The sequence below is a fragment of the Macadamia integrifolia genome, chromosome 9 (genome assembly GCF_013358625.1).
Source record: "Macadamia integrifolia cultivar HAES 741 chromosome 9, SCU_Mint_v3, whole genome shotgun sequence".
Classification (NCBI taxonomy): Eukaryota; Viridiplantae; Streptophyta; class Magnoliopsida; order Proteales; family Proteaceae; genus Macadamia; species Macadamia integrifolia.
Window position 1 is genome coordinate 7,988,331 of NC_056565.1, and position 26,544 is coordinate 8,014,874.

Below are 26,544 nucleotides of genomic sequence, written 5' to 3' on the forward strand. Positions count from 1 at the left end.
GATAGGATTTGGAAAGCCATCTACTTTGATGTATTGTCCAAGATCAACTTATTCCGCCATCGCCCGGTCTGTGATACCCCAAGGAACTGACTCATTGTTGTTTCCTGGGGTCTCCCCTCCTTTATCATCTCCCCCAACCCCAATTGAAGTCTTCTTAATTTTTTGAGTTTAGTTTTCCCCCTTGGGGTTTTGATCGCTTTTGGGTCCCCCCCCTTTTCTTTTGTTTTCTTCTTCCCCCTTTTTCCCTTTGTATATTTTTTCTTTTCCTTGGTAATGAATGATTTTTTCTAGTGAAAAAAAAGGTGCTGAATTTTTTTCTCACCTAGACAAAGTGGAGTTTCTGAGGATCACTTCTTTTGACTCATAACTTTTGCATAGTCTTATTCAAAGAGGGACATTTTGTAGACATCACGTTTTGTTCACCCCAGAGAGGCTTGTCGATGATGAGTTGGAATTACTCTGGAACCTTGGGCTCTTTTAGTTATAGCTGATATATTTATTTTCCCTTGACAGTAATTTCCAAATCCATGCTGGTATAGGTTTGTTTTGTCTAAAAATGTTTTTAAACTTGGTTATTGGTTTTGATATGTCTAGAGTAAAGGCCAAAACAACCCCTAAAGAACCTTTTTTTTTTTAAAGATGAATAAAAATATCATTGCCAAAAGGAAGAGAAGCATTTACAAATGGGGGGAGAGGGCTGAGCCCAACAAAGTGAAGCAACAAGCAAAAGGAAAAAACAACCGGGAACTAGGCCATTACATTAGAACACGAAAAGAGGAGGGGGGAATTACATCAAAGGGCGGACAGGTCAGGGGGAAATGATGGAGGGGGAGACCCCAGGAAGCAACCGTTAGCCTATTCCTTGGGGTATCTTTAATAGAATGGTGGCGAAGGCAACCGAGTTTGGAGCTGACATCAAAGTAGATGGTTTTTCAAATCTTATGATAAGAGCGAGAGTTGAAAGTCCATCTATGAAGATTCCGCTCCATCCAAAGATGGCTGATGGTAGCACAGAAGGCGAGCTTTCCAGCCGTATCACAGATGGAGGATCCGCTAATCGTTATGTCGACTCATATCCATTCTCGGCTCAAAGGAAGAGTGCTTCTACTGGAGGGCCAGCAAGATTTAAGAACCTTTTTCTAGATGGAGGAGGAAAAGGAGCAAGAGAAGAAAAGGTGGCCAGAGTCTTTGATGCTATTCCAATGTAGGCAACGGGGGGGGGACTAGAATGTTCTTGGAGATAAAGAAGGACTAAGTTGGGAAACAGTTAGAGATTGCACGCTAGGCAATAAAGCTATGGCGGGGGATGTGGCTTTTGAACTAGATAATATTGCGCTAAGGGACAGTAGGGCAGATGGTACGAGAATGGTGCCAAGTAGAGGCAGTGGTAAAGATCCCTAAGGGAAAGGGAGGGGAGCCAGCAGATCTTATCCTCTCTTCCGTGATGGTCGGAGGGATGGGGGGAAGGGAGGACCAGAGATCAGAGAGAGGGGGGACAAGAGAGGAGGGGTCTAGGAGCCAGAGGAGAGGATGAAGTGGACAGTGACTGATCTAGGGATACTCGAGGCATAAATGATTCTGGCGAGATTAAATGGGAGAGGATGCCAGAGGAATGCCAATGGTTAAGCCATAGGGAGTAGGAAATAACAGAGAGGGCCAAGGGTCTAGAATTTAGAATGCCACTCCAAATCTAATAGGAATCATGGGAGGGGGAGGGCTGTCCAAAGGGAGTCCTATTTGTGATGGTAAGAATAGGCCTAGGAGACCCAGATGCTTACCAAGAGGAGAAGAATATAGAAGGGGAAGGGAGGGGCGAGGGAAGGCTTAAGCTAACATCATCGACCTGAAGGTTCCAAGAAGTAATGATATGGGAATTCTAAGGGAGTTAGGCACATGACGAGTTTGAAGGTTTTGGAGGGCTTGGAATTTGGAAGTAACATCAAAGTAGATAGCCTTCCAAATCTTATCCGGAGATCGAGATATGAGGATCCAACTACGAATGTTTGGCTTCATCCAGAGATGGTTAATAGTTACCCAAAAGCCAATTTACCAACGGTGTCACAAATGGAAGAACCAGAGTAGATCATGTCTATCCAAATCCATTCCCTGTCAAAAGGGAGAATGGATCTTCTAGCCGGCCAACACTTGGAGAGGATAGTATTACAAGCAAGGGAGGAGAAGGGACAATAGAAGAAAAGATGGGGGATATCCTCTATACCCAATGGGCAAAGGCAACAGGAAGGATTGGCAGGGATATGGCGGTGAATGAGGAAGGATTGGGTGGGAAGACAATTGGACAAGCAACACCGCAGAGTGAAGCTATGGCGGGGAATATGGCCTTTAAACCATATCAACTTATACCACGGGACAACTGGGGAAGGACTTCGAACGAAGGACCAAGCAAAGGCAGAGGAGAAGATCCCATTGGAGGAGGGGAGCCAATTGCATTTGTCTTCTCTTCCTCTATGACCAGGGGGAAGAGAGGGGAGGGAGGACCAGAGATCTAGAAGAGGAGGCAGAGAGGAGGGGGGACCAACCATTGGGAGAGAAGATAGAGGAGACCAGAGCATTGGCGGGGAGACCGGAAGAGTAGATAACTCTGGGGTTATCAACTGAGATAGAATGCCCGAAGGATTTCAGAGGTCCTTCCAAAGAGAGGTTAACTGACCATTTCCTATTTATAGGAAATGAATAGGAAATGACAATGAAGGCAATGGGCCTATGTTTGAGAAATTTTCTCCAGATCTAGGATGCATCATAAATGGTAGGGGCCATCCAAAGGGAGTTATGTTTGAGTAGACCAGAGAAGATCCAATAGACCCAAATGCTTTTGTGTTTGGACACAATTTTCTAGATAAGCTTAAGTACTTCCACCGAATTGGCATCTTTGATTCTCCTAATTCCTAATCTGCCTTCAGATTTGGGAGAGGCGTAAGGAATTTGGAGGAATCAGAGCCCTTCCAAAGGAAGGAACAAAGAAGACCCTCAAAAGACTTAATCACTGAGGTAGGGAGGACAAAGGTACTGGACCAATATAGATACATGGATTGGAGGACCGGCCTAATTAAGGTAAGACAACTGACAAAAGAAAAGAGTTTGCCTTTCCAAAGTTGGAGCTTTTTCCTGATGTGGTTGAGGAAGGGGGTACAGTGGTGGGAAGAAAGCTTAGAGGAAATGAGATGGAGGCCCAAGTATTTAACAGGTTAGGAACCCAGCGGGATTCCAATGATTCTTGAAAGAGTGTCCAAGGCCTCATGGGAGACATTAGAGAGGAAGATATTGGACTTGAGGAGGTTGATTCTGAGACCCGAAAGAGATTCAAAGGAGTGAAGAGTGGACATGATAGTGGTGATGGAAAAAGGATCAGCCTTGGAGAAGATCATGATATTATTAGCAAAAGCCAAGTGGGAGAGCAGAAGAGATTTGCATTTAGGAATGGAAGAAATGAAATGGAGGTCAATGATAGATTGGATAGAGCGGGAAATGACTTCTAAGGAAAGAGAGAAGACAAGAGGAGAAAGGGGGCACCCTTGGCGGATAGCACGCCCCAAGGGGAAGTAACCGGCTTGGTTACCATTCACTAAGACAGAGAATTGGGGAGAAAATGCAAGAGCGGATCCAATGAACAAAAGAGGTCGGAAAGGCCATTTGGAGCAGAACATTGGAAGTGAAGTCCCAACTGATCGTGTGTCAAACACTTTATGGATGTCAATCTTGAGGAGGGAAATTGGAGTGTGAGACATGTGGTCAAAACTGCGAACAATCTCATGATAGAGGATAATGTGATCCAAAATGCTCCTACCCACAATAAAGGCAGATTGGTTGGGACTGATAAGGGAGTTAATGACTTTCTGAATCCTATTGGCTGGGATTTTGGCAATGAACTTATAGAGAAGATTACAGAGAGAAATGGGTATGAAGTCATTTATGGACATATCACTACTCCTTACTGGGGTATCTCTAGACCTTCGCTGAACATGACCATCTCAAAGCTTGTCATTGATTGGAGTGAATCCTAGATCATCTCTAATACTTCATTCCTTATTTTATCCTTCCTAGTTTTTCCACACATCTATCTTAACATCCTCGTCTTTGCTACACAAATCTTCGCAATATGACACTTCTTGACTGCCCAACATTCCGCTCCATACATTATAGTCGGTAAAATTACAGTCCTATAAAACTCCCCTTTGAGTTTTAAAGGGATACATCTGTCACATAGTACTCCAGTTGCACCTGTCCACTTCATCCATCCCAATTTGATTATTAAACATCATTTTCTATGTCTCCGTCTTTATTTATAATTGATCCCAGATACCTAAAGGAGTCACTTTGTGGTATCTCTCTTTCCTCATTCTCACCATGTCATTATCCATCACAGTGTTACTAAAATTACACATTATATACTTCGTCTTTATTCTAAGGAATTTATACTCTATAAAATAAGTTATTATTGGTCCTATTAGGATCTTATGGTCAACCGGCTATTACCAATTCCAGTTCTTCCATGCAACTTGGAGTTTTTTTTACAATTTTTGGTTACTCAGTGGATTCTTAAACTAGATATACCAGCCTCAACACTGGGGGAGGGATGTTTACAATATGTTATTGTTAAATTATTTATTAGTGAGTAACAATGAAACACTATTTTCATTTCTCGTGTAAAAGATGTAACTACACGTGATATGGACATTAACATCCCCTCTAAAGGGGAAAAAACAAAACTTTGCAATAGAGACCCATTCAATGAGATCCTAGAAATAACAACACAAGTTTTAGAATAACACAGAGAATGCAATCTCTTTCTTCCAGACTTTACTTGCATACAAAACAGAGCTCTTTCTCATGTTGTAAAAGGGGAATACAAGTATTGAAGACTAGAAGTTTGTAATATGTAGGTTGGTTCAAAGTTCTTAACACAAATCTGGAGGATATATAACATACCTTCCTGATTGATACACGGTACCCAAGGTTTGCTACCAAGTGACATTATATACTATGGAAATGGAGGAAAGTTTAATATGCGGCTAAAATTTTCCTTAGTACTGGGTTGTGCAAAAAGCTGTCCATGTAAGGTTTAGTCTTTGCGTGGATAGCTTTCAGGGATAGTGCCTTTACCATTGGCCATCCTATTGCTAGAGGTCGAACTTTTCCTTTCTCAATTTTTTTTTGTCTAAAGGTTTGCTGAATGTCTCTTTGCTTCCCATTTAATGAATGGAATTTTGATAGATTCCATTTTCAACTGGGGTAAGATGGGGACATAGAGACTTAAAGAGATATTTGTTTTGCTTAAGAGCTATTTCTTTTGATAGATTCCATTTTCAATTGGGATGTTGGAATCATTGTTGGAGCTGTGTAGGAACTCCAGTATCTACTTCGAAGCCATGTAGGCTGCCTGTGGCCCTCCAACCACCAAGCATTCTTCTGCAAAGTTGTGGCTTGGTGAGTCATTCTTTTTAGTTTTTAGTTTCATTTAATTCTTTTGTTTTCTATGAAGAGTTACATCTTCTTCATAGGTCTTTGCTGCCCTTAGTAGGGCAGCAGTAATGTGCACCAGTTGTATTTATTTATTTATTTTTTTCTGTTGGTTGTTTTTGAAACCTTTCTTCTTAAAAGTTGTAGATCTAGGTCTCCTCTTTTGAACAAGATTTTTCTGTTTTTTTTTTTTTTTTTTTTTTTCCGCCGTATTTCTGTTCTTGTGGGTTTCGTTTTTATCTAGAGTGTCATTGGCTTTAATCGATGTTTTCAATCGTGTATCATCTTTAGTTTTTATCCTTGTTTTTTAGAGAGTCTTAAGAAGGCTTTTAAAGTTTTCAAAATTTTATCTCTAGTTTTGAGTTAAGAGTTCATCACTAAATCCATTTTCATGCTTTTTCTTCCTAGTCTAGAGTTTAGGTCTAGTGGTATTTTGGTATTTTTCCTTGTATAGGACTTTTTGGTGGTTTATTTCATTTTTCCCTACCTTAAAATTATGTATACCTCATATTTCGCCAATTTTCATGTTTGAATGACAATCTCATGTTGGGGTATCTTGGTCATTTCATTCATGTACATGAAGTTTATATGTTTTCTTTTGCTTTTTCTGCTGTTTAGCATTTTTGTGTGATGATTTTATGGTTATTTGATCCCAACCCCATGTCCCCTATGATTTTGAATATTTCAAGCATATTGTGTGTACGCCATTATATGGGTCATTTCTTAATTTCCAGCATGTTAAATACTAGATTAGGGTTTTGCTATATTATTTCCTATGATTTTCAACACTTTTGTTTAAATTCAGGACACAAAACTATGCAGAACTAGCTGAATACAGGTATGTGGAATTAATATGTCGTCTTCTTTATATGTATGCCATGTATTTTGAGTGTGACGTGTATTTTACCATTAGCCACCCAATTGCTAGAGGTCAAACTTTTCCTAATATCAGTTTGTTTTGTCTGAAGATTGTTGAAATAGTTTCTCATTTGCTTCCCTATTGACAAATGAAGTTTTGATAGATTCCATTTTCTGTTGGGGTGAGATGGGGACATTGAGACTTAAGAGATATTTCAGTTGTTTAAGATATGGTATAGGCAATACATGAATAAGGTGGAAGAAAGTATGGTTCTTAATTGCAGGTGCTATTATTTGGTGAATTGGAAGGCAAGTAATAATATCCATAGCAAAAAAGAAGGCAAGTAATGATACTGAATTACTTGTGAGAGTTTTATTTTTTTATTTTTTTTTATTTTTTAAAAATCTTTATTACTTTTAAAAGATCAGCCGGGATAATACTTAATTTCTGAAAAATTCCATCGCGTCATACATCGCTTCAGTTTTTGACAACAAAATAACAAATAATATTATAATTTAGCTCAAATAATTTTTATCTTCACGAAAGACTCTATTTTCAAATATTAATGTTGGCTTTGAAACTCTTCTTTGTCTTTCATGTAGGCAGACGTGATGGCTTGAATAAAGGGGAGAAGATGAGGGGGAATGAATTTGTTGAGAAGGTCGGGGGAGGGAGCAGGGGAAGGGATGGGGTGAAAAAGATCAGAGAAGTATGAGGCAGCCTCAACTTTGATATGTCTTCAGGATGAAGAAGGGAGGTTCCATTCCTAGATATTAGTTTGGAAATGGAATTAGCATTTGTTCTGGCTTTGAGGGATCTGTGGAAGTAAGTGGAGTTCGAGTCATTAAGCTCAAGCCATTTGATCCGAGATTTTTGTCTGAAGAAGCTTTCTTCCTGATCAAGGAGAGAGGAGAGCTCAACAGATGTGACTTTTTCTTCTTCCGCCAGGAAGGCATTGTGTATATCCAGCTAGAGGCTAGATTGAATGAGATCTAACTCATCTTTACAAGAGGAGACTTAAGAGGAGATGTTTCCAAAGGAATTGGAATTCCATATCTTGAGAGCAGGTTTGACATTCTCGAGCTTCTTCACAAAGGTAATAAGGGGAGTGGAGAAAGTTTGCACTAGGATTGCCCATGCTTCTTGGACAACAAGGAGGAACTCATGGGGGAGGGACTACATTTCAAAGAATTTGAAAGGCTTGGGCCCAAAAGGTAAATGGGGGTGGACAAAAAGAGAAATGGGAGAGTGATTAGAGATGTCAGGGAGATCAAAGCAAGCATGGGAGGAAAGAAAAGTGTCCAGCCAAGCCTCATTGGTAAGAACCTAATCTAGTTTACAGGTACTCTAGTTGATCCACTCGTACGGTTTTGCCGAGTGAGCTTGGCATCAGACCATCTTAAGTTGTTTATGGCTATATCATTGATATAGTCATTAAAGGACTCAACCGATAGGAGGTCAATGGGGTCGCCCCGACCTTCTCATGGCTTGCTCTAACCACATTAAAATTTCCTGCGAGGCCCCAATATAGGGAGGCAATGGATGAGGCGAAGGAACAGAAATCAGACTGTGGAAAATCCTATCTTGAGCTCAATTAAAAGTTTAGATAACGGAGAAGAAGCAAGGGAGAGAGCCAAAAGGGAAGGAAATGGAGATGTGGATGACTTGGGTAGAAGAGAAAATGATAGAGATATTAAGAACGTGATTCCAAAGAATTGAAATGTGCCCATTAGGACAATGAGCGTAGTTAGAGAGAAAGGACCAGGAGGGGCAACGGAGGAGGTAATACAGGGAGTGTTGCCCTTAAGGACAAAAGTTTCAAAAAGGCACAAAGGAGGCATGGGATGATCTGAGACTGGAGCCAATGGATGCATGATTGGTCAGGAAATTGAGGCCTCGTACATTCCAAATGGTCAAAGGGGTCATTTAGGAGGGGAAAGAATTGGGCAACGATTGCTCCGAGGAGTGGGGCCGAGGGGTACCCCGAACAGAATAGGTTTTATGTCTTCTTTGGTATTTCATTAAGGGGGGAGGGTATGGTAATACTGGAAGCCAAAGCCTTAAGAGCAGTTCCTTTTGTGAGAATCGACGATCGAATGGATCTGGGCGTCTTCAGGAGGAAGGTGGTATCGGCAACAACATCAGCATCAACAACAATGGCAACAATAGAAGTAGAGGAGGGGGAGCTGGAAGAGATTTTGGCAATGATAGGGGTGGCGAAGGAGTGCACGACAACTTTCTTAATAGGCCTAGAAAACGGACTGATCAGCTTCCAAGGAGACCAACAAGAGGCACGAGAAGGCACGAGGATGCTCAGGAGAGGTCTAGGCAAGCCCTAGATCAGGGGGCAGTTGAGCAAGGAGGTGGAGCCAGGCGGGAGGCCAGGGCAGCTATAGGGGTTTCAGGAGGGGCTTGAGCGGACCAAAGAGCCAAAGAAGAACCTTCCAAGGTTTTGCACAGGAGCAGGGAGCCAGAAGCAATCAGAGGTCCAATAACTAGTTGTGCTATAGAAGAACCTTCCAAGGTAATGCCGTAAGGAGCATTGAAGTGCGATTGATAGGTTGCTGAGGTACCTAAAAGGCACTATAAACTATAGTTTGCACTATAGTGGTAAACCAATGGTGTTGGAAGGGTACTGCGATGCAAATTGGATCTCGGATACAAACGAGTCCTTAGCTACTACTAGTGGGTATGTATTTACACTAGCAAGTAGTGCCATCTCATGGAAGTCCACAAAGCAATCTTGTGGGACAGGCTCTACTATGGAAGCTGAGTTCATAGCCTTATAAAAGGCGGGAACAGAAGCCGAATGGCTTAGAAACTTAATGGTAGATATTCTATTGTGGCAAAAACCAGCATCATCAATATCACTATATTTTGATAATCAAGCGGCCATACATCTAGCCAAGAACCGGATATACAATGGTAAAAGGAGGCATATATGCCTAAGACACAATATTGTAAGACAGTATATAGATGAAGGAATGATAGCTATCGATTATGTGAAGTCAGAAAGTAACCAAGATGACATGTTCACAAAGCCTATGTTTGTTAAGAACTTGTGTAGTGCATCTACAAGAATGGGGTTAATGCCTAATCCTTAGGTCATGTGATGGACACCCTACTTATGTGAAGAGGCTCAATGCCTGAATTAGATTCAAGGGGTACAAACGAAGTCATGGGTGACCATCTCAGTACTACTGCTTATTTAAGTGTTCATACCAAGATGTAGATGGTGATAGTAGTACCACACAAGGAGAAAGGTTGAACGGTAAAGCTCTTAATTAGTCCAATCTCAGGAAATGTGGGGGGTGTTAATTGTGGTGCACATCAGGGACTAACCTAAGTGGATGTAGGGGGTGTGGTCACTGCCAATGAGAACTTATAGGCAAGTTCTCTAAACATTCATGAGTCCAAGATAAGGGACATGGCCGGTTCAAAAGTCCAAAGTGATTATATAATGGGTAGCTCAGAAAGTCGACTTATGGGATGTGGTTGATGGATCGGTTAGCTACACTAATGAGGAAAGGTTCAAGGAGTCTGACTCTACCCGTACTCTATAGTGCTACTCATTAGACCTAGTGTAGGTTTAAGTCCGAAAGACACCTACAACGATGCGTCCTATAGTGTCAAATACAGTCACAACAGTTGTGTCCTTCGTGTCATTTGAAACTTGTGGGGGATTGTTAGAATTTATATTTATTTTATTATAATTAAGTTTCAAAATGAGGTTTTCTTTTATGTGTTTTATGACTTGTAATGGTGTGGGACCCTTAGGGTCAAGGTAGTGGAAAAGGTCAATAACACCCTATGGGTGCCATAAATTCCATTCATGGCCATTACTATGAGTGGAGAGGTGGGCAAAGAGAATTGAATGGGATTAATTTCATTTATAAAATTAATTTTTAATTCATGCTCTAGGTTATTTCCAAATGGAGGTAAATGGTCAATGTCATTATGTGGGTGCCCTAAAGTCCATTCATGATCACTACCATGAGTGGGGAGGTGAGCTAGAAAATTGTCAATAACACCCTATGAGAGCTCTAAATTTCATTTATAGCCATTACCATGAGTGGGGAGGTGGGCTAAGGAATTGATTGGGATTAATTCAATTTATTGAATTAATTCTCAATTCAATTTATTGAATTAATTCTCAATTCATGTCCATATGACATTATTCTCCAATTAACTTGCCATTAGTTGGAGGTTACTCTTGGGCAATCCAAGAGGGTGCAAGCGTTGGTTTTGGGTCTATATAAACCCAACCAAATACCTTACAGAGATACACATTCACACATTGACACTCCATCTCTTTGCAACTAAACAAGTCTTTCTCTTTCTTCTATTTTCTCTAAGTCTTGTGTAAGGTTTGAGGGGATTGTTGTGCTGTAGCTTTTTGCTCCTACTAGAAGGGACTAGAAGAACTGTCTCATCTTCTAGTGGAAGGTTGTTTTATCTTGGAGGTAGAGATGCAGAACAACTCTTGGCAGTAGAGGGCATCAATTACCTTAAAGGCAACACTACAAGTGTGACTCAACCTCAATTCTGATCGAAGCTTCTTCAGTTGCTATGGTGGTGATTCAACATCTATTTAAAGTTTATCCCCGTCTCATTTCAGCCAAGGATCAATACTACAACATCATAGTAGTTTCTACTGCAAAAGCTTTGTATTGCAATTTGTTTTATTTTTGTAAGAAATTATAATACAATTACCCAACAATATATGTGGGAACTTTTGAATTATGTAGTTCTCCTAGATGAAACTATAGCATAGACATAGGGGGTCATGGATCGGAATGGGTTGATATTAAAATGTAAAGAAATTTTCTTATTGTGCAAACTTTTGATTTCATACTACTATTTTAGGAGTTTGTGTAGCCATTTGTTTAAGAGAGGGAATACCAGAAATGGGAAAGTCTGTATGGAATTTGCTAAGGAAATATTATTAGAAGAGGGAAAAAAATAAATAACAATGACAAAACAAAAAGAGAAAAGTGTTATGTGATTATTGTCACTAGGAGTCTAGGACAGAAAAGTTACTGTTTCATAATCCACATTCTTAAAAAGAATAAATGGAGGCTCTATTGTGACTAAGTCAACAAAATGTTCAGCATAAAGAAATACAATAACAACTTTCCAACATATACGTAAAGAGGATCAAAGCGGCGGGGGAGGCTAAAAAATACTTTGTGTAAAACATATAATTATAAAACAATAGTCCAACAAAGACACCTTTTAGTTTAAAAGTTATTTCTTTGGAAGGTCCTCAATTAAGGACCCATGATCTCAGACAATTAGGCTTCTCATGGATAAATGGGGGACCGATTTACTCTGACTATGGCTCTATATGTGTTTGTTCCAGGAATTGTTTAATTTCTTAGTAGGAAAACCATATCGATATAGGTAGTTCTGTAAATTAAGGTCAAGTCTACACAAGATCAATCAACCAGACTGGGCAACACAGTGTATTGTGGACATTAAACCGGCCCAGACTGAAACTTGTGGCTTAAAAGGGATTTCTGGTCTTGCCGGAGACATATACGGACTAGACAGTTTTGGACTTGTGAGGTATCACATGCTAGCAACACTACTATGGAGATATAAGGTCTAGCATACTTTAAAGCAATCAATATCACCTATTTAGCACCCTGGTATGCAAATGACAGGTGAGCGGCTGATCACTAACATAGTTTCTTTCTTATTTCTTATAGCTTTCTTTCTTTCTTTTCTTTTTTTGCTTTGTAAAGGGCAATACATAGATGCAATCTCGAGTTGATTTGGATGAAACAGGTAGAAACTCTTGCCTTCCCCCATTCCTTCTCTATCCCGAACTCTCTTTCTTACTTCACTTCTTAATTTTAGAAAAGAAGGAAATTTGTTCAGGTTTGAGACCTGAGGTAATAGTTATCCCTGGTTATTTACACTTAGTACCTTCTTATTGCTTATTAGTGATGGACATTAGACTTAATTTGGTCACGGGCCGTATATTCTTCCTTTTTTCCTCTTATTCTCAATTGCTCTTCTTCAAAAAAAAGAAAGGCTAATTTTTTTTTTTTTTTTTTTTTTCTTCTGATGGATAGATAATTGCCTAATTTGGTTTTCTATTTTTCTTGTAGGGTGCTGAAGAAGTTGAGTTGCAATTGACGTAACGTCCATTGTTGGTGCAGAAAACACAGAAAGGTTTGTTATCGAATATTTTTACTCTCTTCCATCGAACAATCAGCTTCAAACTGCAGCTGTTGCAACTACAACGACAACTACTGATGGTACTTTTACTCCACAACATCTTTTTGCATGGTAAGCCTTGAAAATCAGGTTCCAATTCTAGTCTCTCTAAGTCACTTGAACTTAATGTTTCGATTCTTTTTTTTTTCTCTGTTCCTTTTCCCTTCATTTTCTTCAGTTATTATTCTGGGCCAAAGCTTGACCTAGATGCTTTTTCCCACTGATAGGATTTGTTCTGCTAAGTTTTTTAGTCTCGATTAATAATATCTTTTGCCTTATTTTATCTTATTATAAATTGTTGGTATTGCATCTGTGAAATCTTCTATATGTCTAGTTGACATAGAAAATTTCAGCTTCGGGTGTATTTGAAAATCACTATGCTTGAAAAAGGGGTGAAAGCTTGAAGCTTGTCTATTGGGCTTCGAACAATCAAGAGGGTTCAACAAACTTTACAAAATCTTGGGGTTTGTTTACTTGCCCTTCCAAAAGTTTATTTTACTTCACAATCACGTTTCTATCTTTCAGGAAGTATATTGCATGTAGATGATAGCATCAGTTTTGCATGTTTGTTAACACATTATTGCCGAGTTGGGTTGTTTTATTTATTTATTTATTTATTATTTTTTTTTTTGGTGTTTCTTGTTTTTATTTTGCCCTTACCTCTATAGGTTTTAGTGCATTTGATTTTTTGATATGGTAGGTACCCTTGTTATTTATTTTTGTACACTCATACCTCTGAGCATAAAACATTGCCTATATATTGGAGTCTCTTCCTTTTCTTTTTGGTTTTCCTTTGTGGCTATTTTCTGCAATAATCATAACTAAAGAGGGAATAAGAGTTTTAAAGGGTCTAGTTCTTCACCCTCGCCCTCTCTTTTCCCTGCCCAACTCACCCTCTAGAATGCATCTAATATTATTTCTTTTGCCTATTGGAAATGTAATACATTATTGATGTATGGAAATAATAGGATTTTGTTAGACTTACTGACATTAAAAAACATGTTTGTTTCTATGTTTTCATAGGTATTGAAATTTTGGTCCAATGACCAAATCTCCCATGATGTTCAAAGATTTGTTTTCCTTAGTTCAGCTAAACTAATAGTTAGTTTCATTCTAGGGTGATGGAAGTCTCAATAATCAAGTCTTTTCCTCATATCTGGCTAAGCAAGGTCATAAAAAGCCATCTCACTGAGAATCTGCGTCTATGCCATAAACATCCTAACCCATACCCCCTTCCCCCCCGGCGGTCTCTGTCGCCGGTGCCTCTCCCCTTGCTGACTTCTCTGCCCCTCTTGATTGCTTATTGCCCTTTGCTTTCGTAGCCACTAGCCCCATCGGATAACCACACTCGTGCTTAGTCGTCTCCTCCCCCACCCCCTCTTCCTTCCTTCCTTCCTTCCTCCTCTGGCCATTCTCTCTACTTCTACCCTCCGGCCATCCTTGACTCCTCTCCCATTGGCCTCTGTCCACCTGGCTTTCTAGATTTTGAGATCCTTCGATGGAAGAACTACATCATTGGAACATTTTTGGGAAGCAGAACCCCTTTCTCCATTGTTAAATCTTCTCTTCTGAAGCAATGGAAGTTTGTATGCAGTGTGTCCACCTACATGCTCGATAATGGGACCTTCATCTTCAACTTCGACGCAAAATCGGACAAAGCCTTTGCCATCGACGGAGGTCGTTGGTACGTTGGGAAGAAACCCAACTTTTTGGGGCAGTGGGATGCTCAAACTTCCTTCAGTCCTTTGGAGCCCTCCTCTATTCCTCTGTGGGTATTGTTCCCCAATCTTCCCCTCCATTTCTGGTGAGTCAAAGGACTCAGCATCATCGGCTCTTTCATCGGCAAACCTCTATATTCTGACAAAAGAACCAAAATAATGGATAGACTCTCATTCGCAAGAATCTATATTGAGGTTCAAGCCGGCCACGTCCTCCCTTCTTCAGTTATAGTTATAGATGGCGAAGGCCATACTTATTTGTCCAAGAAGTTAGCTACGAATCGGTGCCCCTTGTTTGCTCGTTTTATAATTGTTTTGGGCACAAAACAACCATGTGTGTAAAATCCTATGCTACTGTTCAAACCGCTATCAACAACCAAGCAGCCATGGGCAACAAAGATACATTCGGCAATCCCTCACTACCGGATGTTCCCATGGATATTTCTATCAAAAGATACAAAAAAAGAAGGAATCAGAATCCTTTGTTGCCGGAAATTGCTTTAGGCTCTCTGTTGTCGAAAATTAATTCAAGCCCCCTTCCGATGATGAATCCCTCTCCTTGGACCACTGGTCCACCGAAGCCTTTGCCTATTGGACACAATCCTTTCTTGATCTTGGAGACGTCAGTTCCTGACGTTGATGATGGTGACATGCCTTGCTCTCATGGCTTTGCCTCTACACAGTCTCATCCTCAATTTGACTCCCCCCTCCCTGATAGCCAGGTTGGACTCGCCTAAGTTGGATATCCCTGACCCCATCCCCAAATTCTCTCTCACTACTCTACTCTCCCTCCCTTCCGTCGAAACCTCTTCTTCGATTTCGGCCCCTCTGGCTGAAATCCCTAACCCCTCTCTCTCTTTTCCTCAAATCACCCGTCCTCCTTACATTTGAACCGATCCATCCCTGAACCGGATTTTATTCCCTTAAACCAATTCCTTCCTATCCAGTTGCTTAATAAATTTTCTAAATTTCCCCCGGAGCACCCCCTTTACCTGAGAAACCTATACAACCACTCATTTAAACAGCCTATCAACCCTAACCCACACAACCCGATCCATCCACCCACACCCCTTCTTACTCGTTTTCCCCTTCTTCCTCACCCGGTGTTGATTCTCATTACCCTATTTTGGACGGATGCTTCCCTGCATCCATTGCCACCTCTCACTGCAACTCCTTGCCACTTCCAGTTGCTACTATTGCCTTGCCTCGCCTATCTCTAGAAGTTAACACGACCAGCCCCTTTACACCTGCCACGGCCTTGTCACCATTTGGCCCTATTGCTCCGTCAAACGTTCTCGCTGTCACGCCTGCATCCTTGTCTGCTTCTACTGATGGTTCGCTATGCACCAATACTTCGACTTTCCGCTCTGAGTCCCCACTGGCCTTAGAAGGCCATTCTAATCCTTGTAATAATTTGGAAAGCTGCTCAGCATCTTCGAAGACTTCGGATGGCCTCATTGTTCCATGTGCGAATTTGGAAAACTCCCCTGCTATGGATACTTGCTTCTGCCCGATTAATTCAACATCTGAAGGCCCTGATGAACCATCATCCTTGCTTCCCTTAATGCCTCTGCAATGCTCCTTTGAAGCTCAGGACACTGTCACAATGCCTTTATTGACCAGCTCTAGCCCCTCGGCTTCGGACATTCGCCCTAGCATCAACCACTCTCTGGCTAATTGTGTAAACCAAAATGCTTCTCAGGACAGCTCCTTGGATGAGACCCGTAGCCTTCACCAACACCAACCCAATCTCCCCATCATCAACAAAGCCTCCTTATCAAACCTTAGAAAACAAAAAACCAAACCTTCCTCCATCATCACCAGATCAGCATCTACTTCTAATACCACCCATGTCATTGGTTACACCTGCCGACTTACATCCTCCCTAGGTCCTCCCATCCCCATCACCCCCCATAGCTTGTCCAAGCATTCGACGCCCTCTCTTCTTGGTTCCTAATGATTCCTTAGACCATTTGGAATGTCCGAGGTCTAAATTCCTTAGCTATACAAGCTGATATTAGATCATGTATTCGCTCCTCTCAATCCAATCTTTGTTGTCTTCTGGAAAACCATGTCTCAAAAGCCAATGCCTCCCGTATTGCCTCATCAATTGTTCCTTCTTGGTCCTGTACATCCAATTACCTTCACAGCCCTAATGGGAGGATTTGGATTCTCTAGGATCCCTCTTTCTTTACCATCTCTTGTCTTGCCTCCTCTGCCTAAACCATTTACATCTTTATTTCCCACCACTCCGGCCCCTTCATTTGCTTCCTCTCTATTGTCTATGCCATAATCAGGCCTCTCTCAGGCTCCTCCTCTAGTCCGACCTGCTCTCTTCTGCCAACTCAGTGGGTTCCAGACCCCAGGGAATTGCTAGTGACTTCAATGTTATTCGTTTCAGCCATAAAACACAAGGAGCAACCCTATTGATTCTCAAGCTGTGGACTCATTTAATGAATGTATCAATGACATCAATCTCACTGACCCAGATGGTCTGGCGTCAAGCTCACGTGGCATAATAGGAGATCTGGCAATCTCCGTGTGGCTTGTAAGCTTGACATGGTGCCTAGTTAATGAAACCTGGCTCGACTCTTACCCTTCTTCCCATGTCTGTTTCAGCCTTCTGGGGATCTCGGATTATAACCCCATCTCAATCCATGTCCTTCCCTTTCGTTCCTTTGGTCCTAAACCTTTCAAGTTCTTTATCATGTGGATCTCTCATCCTGATTTCCAACCTCTTGTCCTTAGTGCTTAGAATGTCCACACCCCCCATTACCTTTCCCCGCTCATTGCTTTCACCAAAAAGCTCAAGAACGTGAAAGCTGCCCTTAAGTTCTGGTACTCCACCACCTTTGAGAACATCTCTCGGGTTTCCTCTAGTTGGGACAAGCTCCACTCCATTCAGTCTAGACTTCAGAATGATCTCCTCAATCCTACCCTAGTTGGGGAAGAGAAAGCTATTGCATCTGAGCTATCTTTGCTTTTTGATCAGGAAGAAAGCTTCCTTCGTCAGAAATCTCGCATCAAATGACTTGATTTGGGAGATTCTAATTCGGCTTATTTCCATCGCTCTCTTAAAGCCAAAAATCATACCAACACCATCCCTAAGCTCATCTCTTCCTCTGAGACTGAGCTTTATTTCCCGGATCTCATCAAGGATGAAGCTGTTTCCCACTTCCAGAGGCTCTTTTGCCCTCCGACTACCAATCCTACCCCCATCCCCCCTAATCTTCTTAATAAGTTGGTCCCAGATGATCTTCTTCCTTTTATTCAATCCATCCCCAGTGAGGAGGAAATCATCTCGGCCATCTTATCTCATAAGGCCAACAAAGCCCTGACCCTGATGGATTCAGTATGGGCTTCTTCTCTGCCTGTTGGAACACTATCAGAAATGACCTCATTTCTGCGGTGCATAGTTTTTTCTACAACCCAAACCAAATTGGGCGGATCAATCACACTTTCCTTTATCTCATCCCCAAAAGAAGGTGTTGTTTCCATGAATGACTTCAGACCATTTCTCTCTGTAATCTCCTTTACAAGTTCATTGCCAAAATTCTTGCTAACAAGATCCAGAAATTCATTGACTCCATTTTTAGTCCCAACCAATTTGCCTTTATTGTGAGTAGGAGCATCTCAGACAATATTATTCTTTGTTATGAGATTATCTATGGTTTTGACCGCAAGTCCCATGCCTTGGTTGCCCTCCTCAAAATTGACATCCACAAAGCTTTTGATTCGACAAGTTGGGAAAAAATCTCTAATGTTCTGTTCCAAATGTCCTTCCCACCATCTTTTGTCCATTGGATCCATTCTTGCATCTCCTCCCTTCGTTTTTCTATTTTGGTAATTGGGAGCCCGATTGGGTTTTTCCCTCGGGGCGTGGCATCCGACAAGGATGCCTCCTTTCTCCTCTGCTTTTCTCTCTCCTTTGAAGTCCTCTCCCAATCCATCCAATCTTTCATCAACTTCCACCTTATTTCTGCCACTCCGAAATTTAAATCCCTTCTCTCTCACTTGGCTTTTACCGATGACATCATGATCTTCTCCAAGGGTGATCCTCTTTCTATCTCCACTATCATGACCACCCTTCAATCCTTCGAATCCATTTCAGGCCTCAGTATAAATCTCATCAAGTCCAATATCTTCCTTTCTGGAGTATCCCTTGAAGTCTGTGATTCCCTCTCTGAGATCTCTAGAATCCCGCTTGGTTCTCTGCCCATTAAATACCTAGGCCTCCTCCTTATCTCCTCCAGGCTCTCTTCCCATCACTGTGCCCCCATTTTTGACAAGCTTAGGAAGAAGCTTTAGCTCTGGAAAGGAAAACTCCTCTCTTTTGTCGGAAGACTCACCTTGATTCGATTGGTCCTCCAGTCCATGTATCTCTACTGGTCTAGAAAATTTGTCCTCCCCACCTCTTTCATCAAATCCTTTGAAGATCTTCTTTGCTCTTTCTTTGGAAAGGCTCAGATTCCTTAAAATTTCTAGGCCCCTCAGTTAGGAAAAGGTTTGCCTTCCTAAATCTGAAGGTGGTCTTGGGATTAGAAGAATCAAAGTTGCCAATTCTGTTGGGATCCTCAAGCTCATTTGGAAGATCATATTCAATCATAAAAGTATTTGGGTTGAATGGATCCACTCTGGTTTGCTCAAGTCTAATTCCTTTTCGACCGCCTCTTCCATTTTTTATGCCTCTTGGATATGGAGAAAGATCCTTAAGCACAAAACCATTGCCCTCACAGCCATCTCCTTTACCATCGGTAATGCCTAGTCTATTTTCCTTTGGAAAGACCCCTGGCATCCTTGGGGCATCCTCTCTCATCTCATCTTTCCCAGAGTTATCTACTCTTCTGGCCTTCCCTCTAGTGCCTTTGTCTCCTCAATCCTCTCTCCCATTGGCTGGTCCCCTCCCCCCTCTTCCCCCTAGGCACCGAGGAAGAGAAGACAAGTGTCTCTGGCTCCCCTGCTCTAATGGAATCTTCTCCTCTGCCTCCACTTGGTCTTTCATCAGATTTCCTTCCTTGGTTGTCCCGTAGCATAAGGTGCTTTGGTTCAAAGGGCATATTCCCCGCCATAGCATCACCCTTTGGCGTTGCCTGTCCAACTGTATTCCCACTCAATCCTTCCTCATTTACCGTCACATCCCTGTCAACCCTTCTTGTTGCCTCTGTCCCCAAGGTATAGAGAATATTTCCCATCTGTTCTTCTCTTGCCCCTTCTCTTCCCTTATCTAAAAACTGTCCTTGCTAAGTGCTGCCTTACTATGAGGCCTATTCTTCCTTTCGATAGGGTATGGAACTGGATTGATATGACATTCTCTGGCTCTTCTATAACATCTACAGATGGATTCCCCAAATCTCGATCCTTTGATAAGATTTGGAAGGCTATCTATTTTGATGTCATTACCAAACCCCTTACCCTTCATTCCTGCCTTATTCCCATCACCTCCAGAAATACCCACATCATCGCTTCTTGGAACCTTCCAGTTGATCTCATTCACCCCACTAGATAGCTTTATGGTTTGGCCTCTTCTCACCCCCCCTTTTGGCTGTCCGATGGAGTTATGATACCTGATAGTAGTCTTTGTTCCAATTGTTAGCTCTTTGTTTTTGTATTCAGTTTTGTTTGCCTTGGATTGGCTCGTTGTTGGCTTAAGCCTTTGCCCCCTCCTTTTTCCCTTGTATATTCTTCTCTTCTTGGTAATGAATTATTTTATTCATCTAAAAAAAAATTAATTTATCTTCTTAAAGAAATTATAGAACTCTCCAAACAAGTAAAGTTGTGTAACCTTATGCAGTATAGTTGGATTATTTTAAGGAAAATTGTAATCTAGAAATTGAGTTATTGTTGGTCCTGTTGGTATCTTATTGTCAACCAGCTATTATCAATTCTAGTCCTTCCGTGCAAGTTAGAGATTTTTTTTGCAATTTTGGTTCTCGAATGATTCTAAAACCAAATAGACCAGTCTCAACACTTGGGGAAGGATGTTTTTAATATGTTTTTGTTAAATTATTTGTTGGTGAGCCACAATGAAACTATATTTTCATTTCTTGTCTAAAAGATGTAACTACATATGATATTGCCATTAAGAAACACCACCTCTAAAGGTGGTATAAACAAAACCTCACAATAGAGACCTACTCAATGAGATCCTAACAATTACAAAACAAGTTTGGAATAACATCTGAAATCGTCTTCGAACACCTAGAATGCCATCTCTTTCTTCAAGGCTTTAATTGCAGAGAAAGTAGAACACTTTTTCATGTTGTAGAAGAGGAATACAAGATTGAAGAATAGAAGTTTGTAATATTCTGGTTGGTTCAAAATTCTTAACTCAAATCTACAAAGGTTAATAACATACCTTCCTGATTGCTACACGATACCCAAGGTTTAGCTAACAAGTGACATTATATACTACTATGGAAAAGGATGTAGTAGGATATACAACTGAAATTTTCTGCATTACTGGGTTGTGTGCAAGGCTGTCCATGTAAGGTTCAGTTCTTTATGTAGATAGCTTTCTAGTATAGTGTATTTACCTTTGACCAGCCAATTGCTAGAGGTTAAAATTTTCTTAATATCAATTTGTTTTGTCTGAAGTTTGCTGAAATAGTTTCTCATTTGCTTCCCATCTAATGAATGAAGTTTTGATAGATTCCATTTTCTGCTGGGGTGAGATGGGGACATTGAGACGATATTTCTTTTGTTCAAGATATGGAATAGTCAATACATGAGTAAAGGTGGAAGAAAGTTTTTTTCTTGATTGCAGGTGCTATTGTTTGGTAAATTGGAAGGCAAGTAATGATATCCATAGCAAGAAAGAAGGCAAGTAATGATACTGACTTAATTGTGAGAGTTGAATTTTTTTAATCTCTATTACTTTTAGAAGATAACGTGGATAACTCTTAACTTCTGAAAAATTCCATCACGTGATGCATCTCTTCAGTTTTGACAGAAAAAGTACAAATAATATTATAATTTAGCTCAAATAATCTTGGTCTTCATAAAAGTCTCTATTGTCACATATTAATGTCAACTTCAAAACCTTGGGTTTCTATTGTAGGCTCCATTTTTTTTTAATGACCCTTCCCTAACCTCCCTTCGCCTTTGACCATCTTATGACCCTTCTGTTGTTTTATGATTGTCTTTGTTGGCAACCCGGCCACGTGGCGGTGATGACGTGGTCAATTTGGGTGACATGGATGGAAATGACTACATGGTAGTGTCCAATGTCACCGATGAGATAATAGAGCCGCTTGATATGCATGGAATGGTTTGATACATCCTTAGTATGTGGTGCGGGTTTCTGGGTCAAAACTGGCAAAATTGGCCTATTTACGCTTCGAGGTATTTTTGGCAATAAAAAAGATATTTTTGGAAGATCGTTTCTTTATGAAAAATATAAATTGTAATTTATCTAGTCTAGTGCATTTGATTTTTTCGCATTCCGATACCGTATGAAGAAGTTACGACATTTATGGCAGTCGAGGGCAATTTCAGCATTGAAGATGAATTTTTTAAGGGAAGTGTTCTCCATGTAACAATACGACAAAAATTCAATCTTTCCAATGGTTCTGATTTCATCGAGTTCCAATTCCGTATGAGAAAGATGTGTCATTGGAAAGGTCTAGGAGCATTTTGGTTTTTTTACATGGTTGAATCAGATGATTGAGTCTTCTGGAAAGTCGTAGAGCATCAAATTATGGTTCCAACGCACTTCGTTTCATCTCGATCGGATATCGTATGAAAAAGTTATGTATTTTCGTACAGCTGGTTCAAAAATCGAAATCGAAAATTCATCAATATGCTCTCGGTGTTGGGTGGATTTTTTGGAATTTATTTTTGAAATTTGAAGGGCTTTTATGTAATTTTGAGATTTTGAAGGTCTTAGTTGATAAGGGGTGTTTAGCACTGGAAATATGAAGGCAGGGGCTTATTATGTGTATATAAGAGAATCATATGAATCCTTAATACACAGCTCAGATTCAAATCTAATGTCTCGTGCAAGAGCTAGCATTGAAGATGCTTATACGAGGCTTCTCATTGGTGGAGTGTATTATATATAATGGATTGGTGTTTCACCTCATCAAGTTTGCAAAAAGAGATGCAGATAGATGCCATTTAATTTGATCTCATGAGATCTAGATTAAACTAGATCTAAAGATCTTGATCCAATGACTATAATCTGTTTCAACCTGAGAGATAGCCGATAGCCACCGTATTTTGTGTTGACGTAGCCAATGGTGCATCGACAACGTATCTGACGATGTTAGCGCTTACATCACGCTGACATCATCAGTTGGCTCGGTTATTCTAATCTTACGGCTAAGATTTATTAGCCATTTGAATAATTTAACGGCTGAGATTAAAAGTGGATTTTGGATTAATCCGATGGCCCAGATTTCACCCCTGTTGCGTGCGCCGCCGGCGTAACATACGCCAACCTCCGAAGATTTCATTTTGAGTGTTTTGGTTGGTCCAATTTCAAATGGGCATATCTCCCTCATCTTAACTCCGATTTGAGTGATTCAAGTTGGAGATTCTTCATCTCTCCAAGATCTACACACTAGAGGGAAGAAACCAGGTAGAGGGGTTGCTGAGGTGATCGGAAAAATGAGTTGAAGCTCGTGGAAGGCGAAGGGTTTGAATGAAAGACTTCCATCCTCTTGCACTTGACTCATAGCCGTCATTAGAGGCTTAGGAAGCTACTGAAAACCAAGGCAGCAAGCTCTATTAGTTGTTGCCCAGAGAAAGAAAAAGAAAATGGAAGAAAAGAGAAGAAGAGGGAAATAAAGAAGAAGTTTTTTCCTCTCTTTGTGTGTGTGAATGTGAATGCCATTGTTGCTCCATGAAAGTAAAGACAAGGAGAAAAAAAAGAAGAAGAAAAAGAACCTAGAATTTGGTTATTATGTGTTGCTTCAAGAAACCCAAGTGCCAACCGGGGTTGAAGCATTGGTGGCACCGAGACAACGTGATTGTGGTCCGCATCAAGTAGATATCGACATTATTGCATCTCCAACGGTTATTCCTTGCTAAGGTAACCTCACTTTTTCCAAATTTTCATTATTATAAATCATTGTAGGCAAGATGTTTGATAAAATGCCTAAGTGATAGTTATAGTCTATTTGGGAGAAATTTGCATGTATGAGTGCTTCATTATAGGGCATTGTTATAAGCCCAACTTTATTTTTTATTGGTGTTCAGTAGGTGCTGGACACAGGGGCTATGTATTCCTTGGTAGTTACAACTACCTAAACCTATTTGCTGTGGGTGCGACCTCTCAGATCATTCTGAGAAAACTAGGGTGAAGACCTAGCCATTGTATGTTATTGGTGGAAACTGGGAATGTGTTCCCTTGGCTGTGGGTGCAGTAATAATTAGTATTGAGTAAATGCTGAGCCTGACAGTAGGCATTACTCCGCGCATATAGGCAACTGGCCGAAGCACGTATTTCTTGTATTGTGGATGTGTATGCTCATATTTGTATTGTGGATTGGAGTTCTTGACTACAAAATGGGTGTATACATCTGGTAGACCTAACCATTTGGTGGTGCAGTGTAGATGTGCATACGACTGTGTATGTATGTGACAGTGATTATCGTGTGAAATTTATGAGATAGCTCTGGGCAGTAATACAGGTTATGTGAGTAAATTTCGTGCAACAGTAAGAATGGTCAATAGTCTACATAGTAGCTTTGGGCAGCATCAGTAGACTGTGCTATTGAAGTGCAAATAGTGATTGCCACATCAGGGGTACAGCTGAAAAAGGAAAAAATATTTGGCACACTGATTCACCCCCCTCTCAGTGTCAATCGAGACCCAACAATTGGTATCAGAGCTAGGGCTCTAGAGGCAGCTTAAACAGCTCAGAGTGATCCGATTGGTTGAAGATGGTATCAGGTGTTTGGTTCAGTAAGTCTACTTCTGGAGCTTCTATTTTTTATAGATCTGATTTATCTTTTGGAGGAAGTTGATGAAGTCACATATTAGTTCATTGGGGTATGATCTATGGAGTGCAGTAGCTAATAGGAGTGTAGACTCTAGTATTGACTCTAGGGTTAGAGAGATCATTTTGGATGGATTAACAGACAGTGTGAGTGGCAAAGTTAGTTCATGCATTTGCTAAGGTGATGTGGGAAAGATTACACAACCTATATGGAGATGAGCCAACTATATCAGAGTCCACATTAGAGGATGAAAGCAGATGTTCAGATGAGTGCTACACTGGTGGATCTGAGTGTGTTGAGGCACATATTACTACAACTCAGGATGAGATCAACATTGATTTGAGAACATATATGAAGAAGTGCAACTTCATTATTGCAGCATTAGAAGCACAAGTCATCAATAGAGATGAGAGATGTAGAATCCTTGAAGAGGCAGTCACCGTGTTGAGAGCACAATTGTCAGAGCTTGATGCTTTTTGTATCTCACAGATGATGGAGTCTAAAAATGACCCTTAGATTATAAAATCTCTTGAAGATCAACTGAGAAAGCAAAGTGAGGTGTGTACTAGGCTTGAGTCAGAGAACTTAGCCTTGAGAGAGAAAATAGATGTGCAATCTCGAGTGATTAAAAGAGGTAATGAAATTTCAAATGATTTTAAGAAGTTAAATAAAGAATTAGAAGCAGAGATCATTTCACTGTAAACATAGTTGGCTGAGTTGTAGAGGAGATATTCAGCCACTCCACCTGTGGTTGCAGAGATGGATAGATATCTAGCTCAGTCTGCAAAATGTCAGAGACTACCCATCATCAGCTCTGGTTCTATAACGGAGCAGGGTGAGCCATCAGGGAAAGCTATAGAGACAGTTGAGGTCAGACCACAGAGACAGACTACAGGAAAAACACAGAAGAGAGCTCAGAGGAAACAGAGGAAGAGAGAGAAGAGACACAATAGTGAGATGAGATCTCCTACACATCAGGCACAATATGGAGGCAGTCCACAAGATACAAAGAGTAGAGGTAAAGGTGAACAAACAATCCAAACAGGGAACATAATCAGAGTTGGTGGTTATGATAGAGTTTACTAGCAGAGACCAGTTGAACATGGTAGGTTCAACAAGTTCAATCATCAGAGGCCTATGTATATGATTCCTAGGCAGAGTCAGATGGCTCCCACCAACAGACATAGTGCTTCACCCAGCTTGTATAGGCAGTTACCAATGATACAGTCATATTTTTATGGGTATTGCTACAGGTGCAGTGGGTATGGGCATAGGAGAGCAGAGTGTATATCTAGATTAGATTCTAGCTATGGAGGGAGGATTCCCATAGCATCACTGTGTAGACAACTAGTTGAATGTCTTGGATGCCACCATCATGGACATTAGGCCAAGCATTCCAAGGCAGTTCTCTCCCCTTAGCTTGTACAAGAGGAGAGAGACTATCAGAACTCTAGAACCAAAAAGTTAAGAAGTCGTTGGAGAAGGCAAGTCAATGAAAGGCATTGTAAGAAACATCAGTCACAATCTAGTGGTGAGTCTCAGGTGGCATTGTATAGTGTATGGAAAGTGAAGGATATACAAAAGTTCGAGACAACAGTAAACAGAATATGAAAAACAAAGGGAGATGTCAATTCTACAGTTGTGCAGGAAAGATTCAGAAAGAGAAGACCATCAGTTGGAAAGGCAACAGAGAGATCTACAATTGAGTTGGTTGGACAGAGGCAGAGACTGAAGAAAGACAGTAAGTGAGCAGAAAGGAAAACAGAGTAGTAGGAAAGCTTCTGGTGAGAAGCAAATGCATAGGACCAAGGCAAGTGATCAATTAGTTTGGAGAGAAGCACATAGAGGTGTGTGTAGTCACAGTCACCACCCTCACACCACCTAGACAAGGTATATGAGTGGGCACACCTCCCAGGCACTAAGTGTACTCAGGTGCACAAGAATCGGGGAGCTCACTAGATGGATATTAGTTCCCCCAGTAGGACTCATATTATGATAGTAAAGTTCCTGCAATAGTGCTTGGATTAGAGACATCAATTGAAACTTAGTGCAGTTCTCTCTAGTATTTGCATCTTAATGGAGTAATCACCAGATGAGCAGTTCAGTGTCAGTCAGAGGAAAAAATAGTTGAGGATGTCAGTGATGGTCAGAGGTATGCAGTTGTGAGTATGAAAGCCAACAATTCGCTTTTGTATGGATCAGTATGGGTCAAAGATTCTGTTGGTATCAATCTCAGTGGTAATTGTCAGAGTGCAATTTTGTGTGATCATGGTGATTGTTTGACTTTGACAGAGTTAAATATTTCAGCACTAGTGACAGGGAGAAT

At 40.8% G+C, this 26,544-nt stretch overlaps 1 long non-coding RNA gene across 1 annotated transcript in view; it reads left to right on the top strand.

The window, feature by feature from the left end:
* The first annotated feature begins 10,817 nt into the window (after window positions 1–10,817).
* LOC122088001 overlaps window positions 10,818–26,544 on the top strand; it is a 28,960-nt gene continuing 13,233 nt past the window's right edge. The window contains exon 1 of the long non-coding RNA XR_006142942.1: window positions 10,818–12,631. This is a non-coding gene — a long non-coding RNA (uncharacterized LOC122088001). The remainder of the gene's footprint in view (window positions 12,632–26,544) is intronic.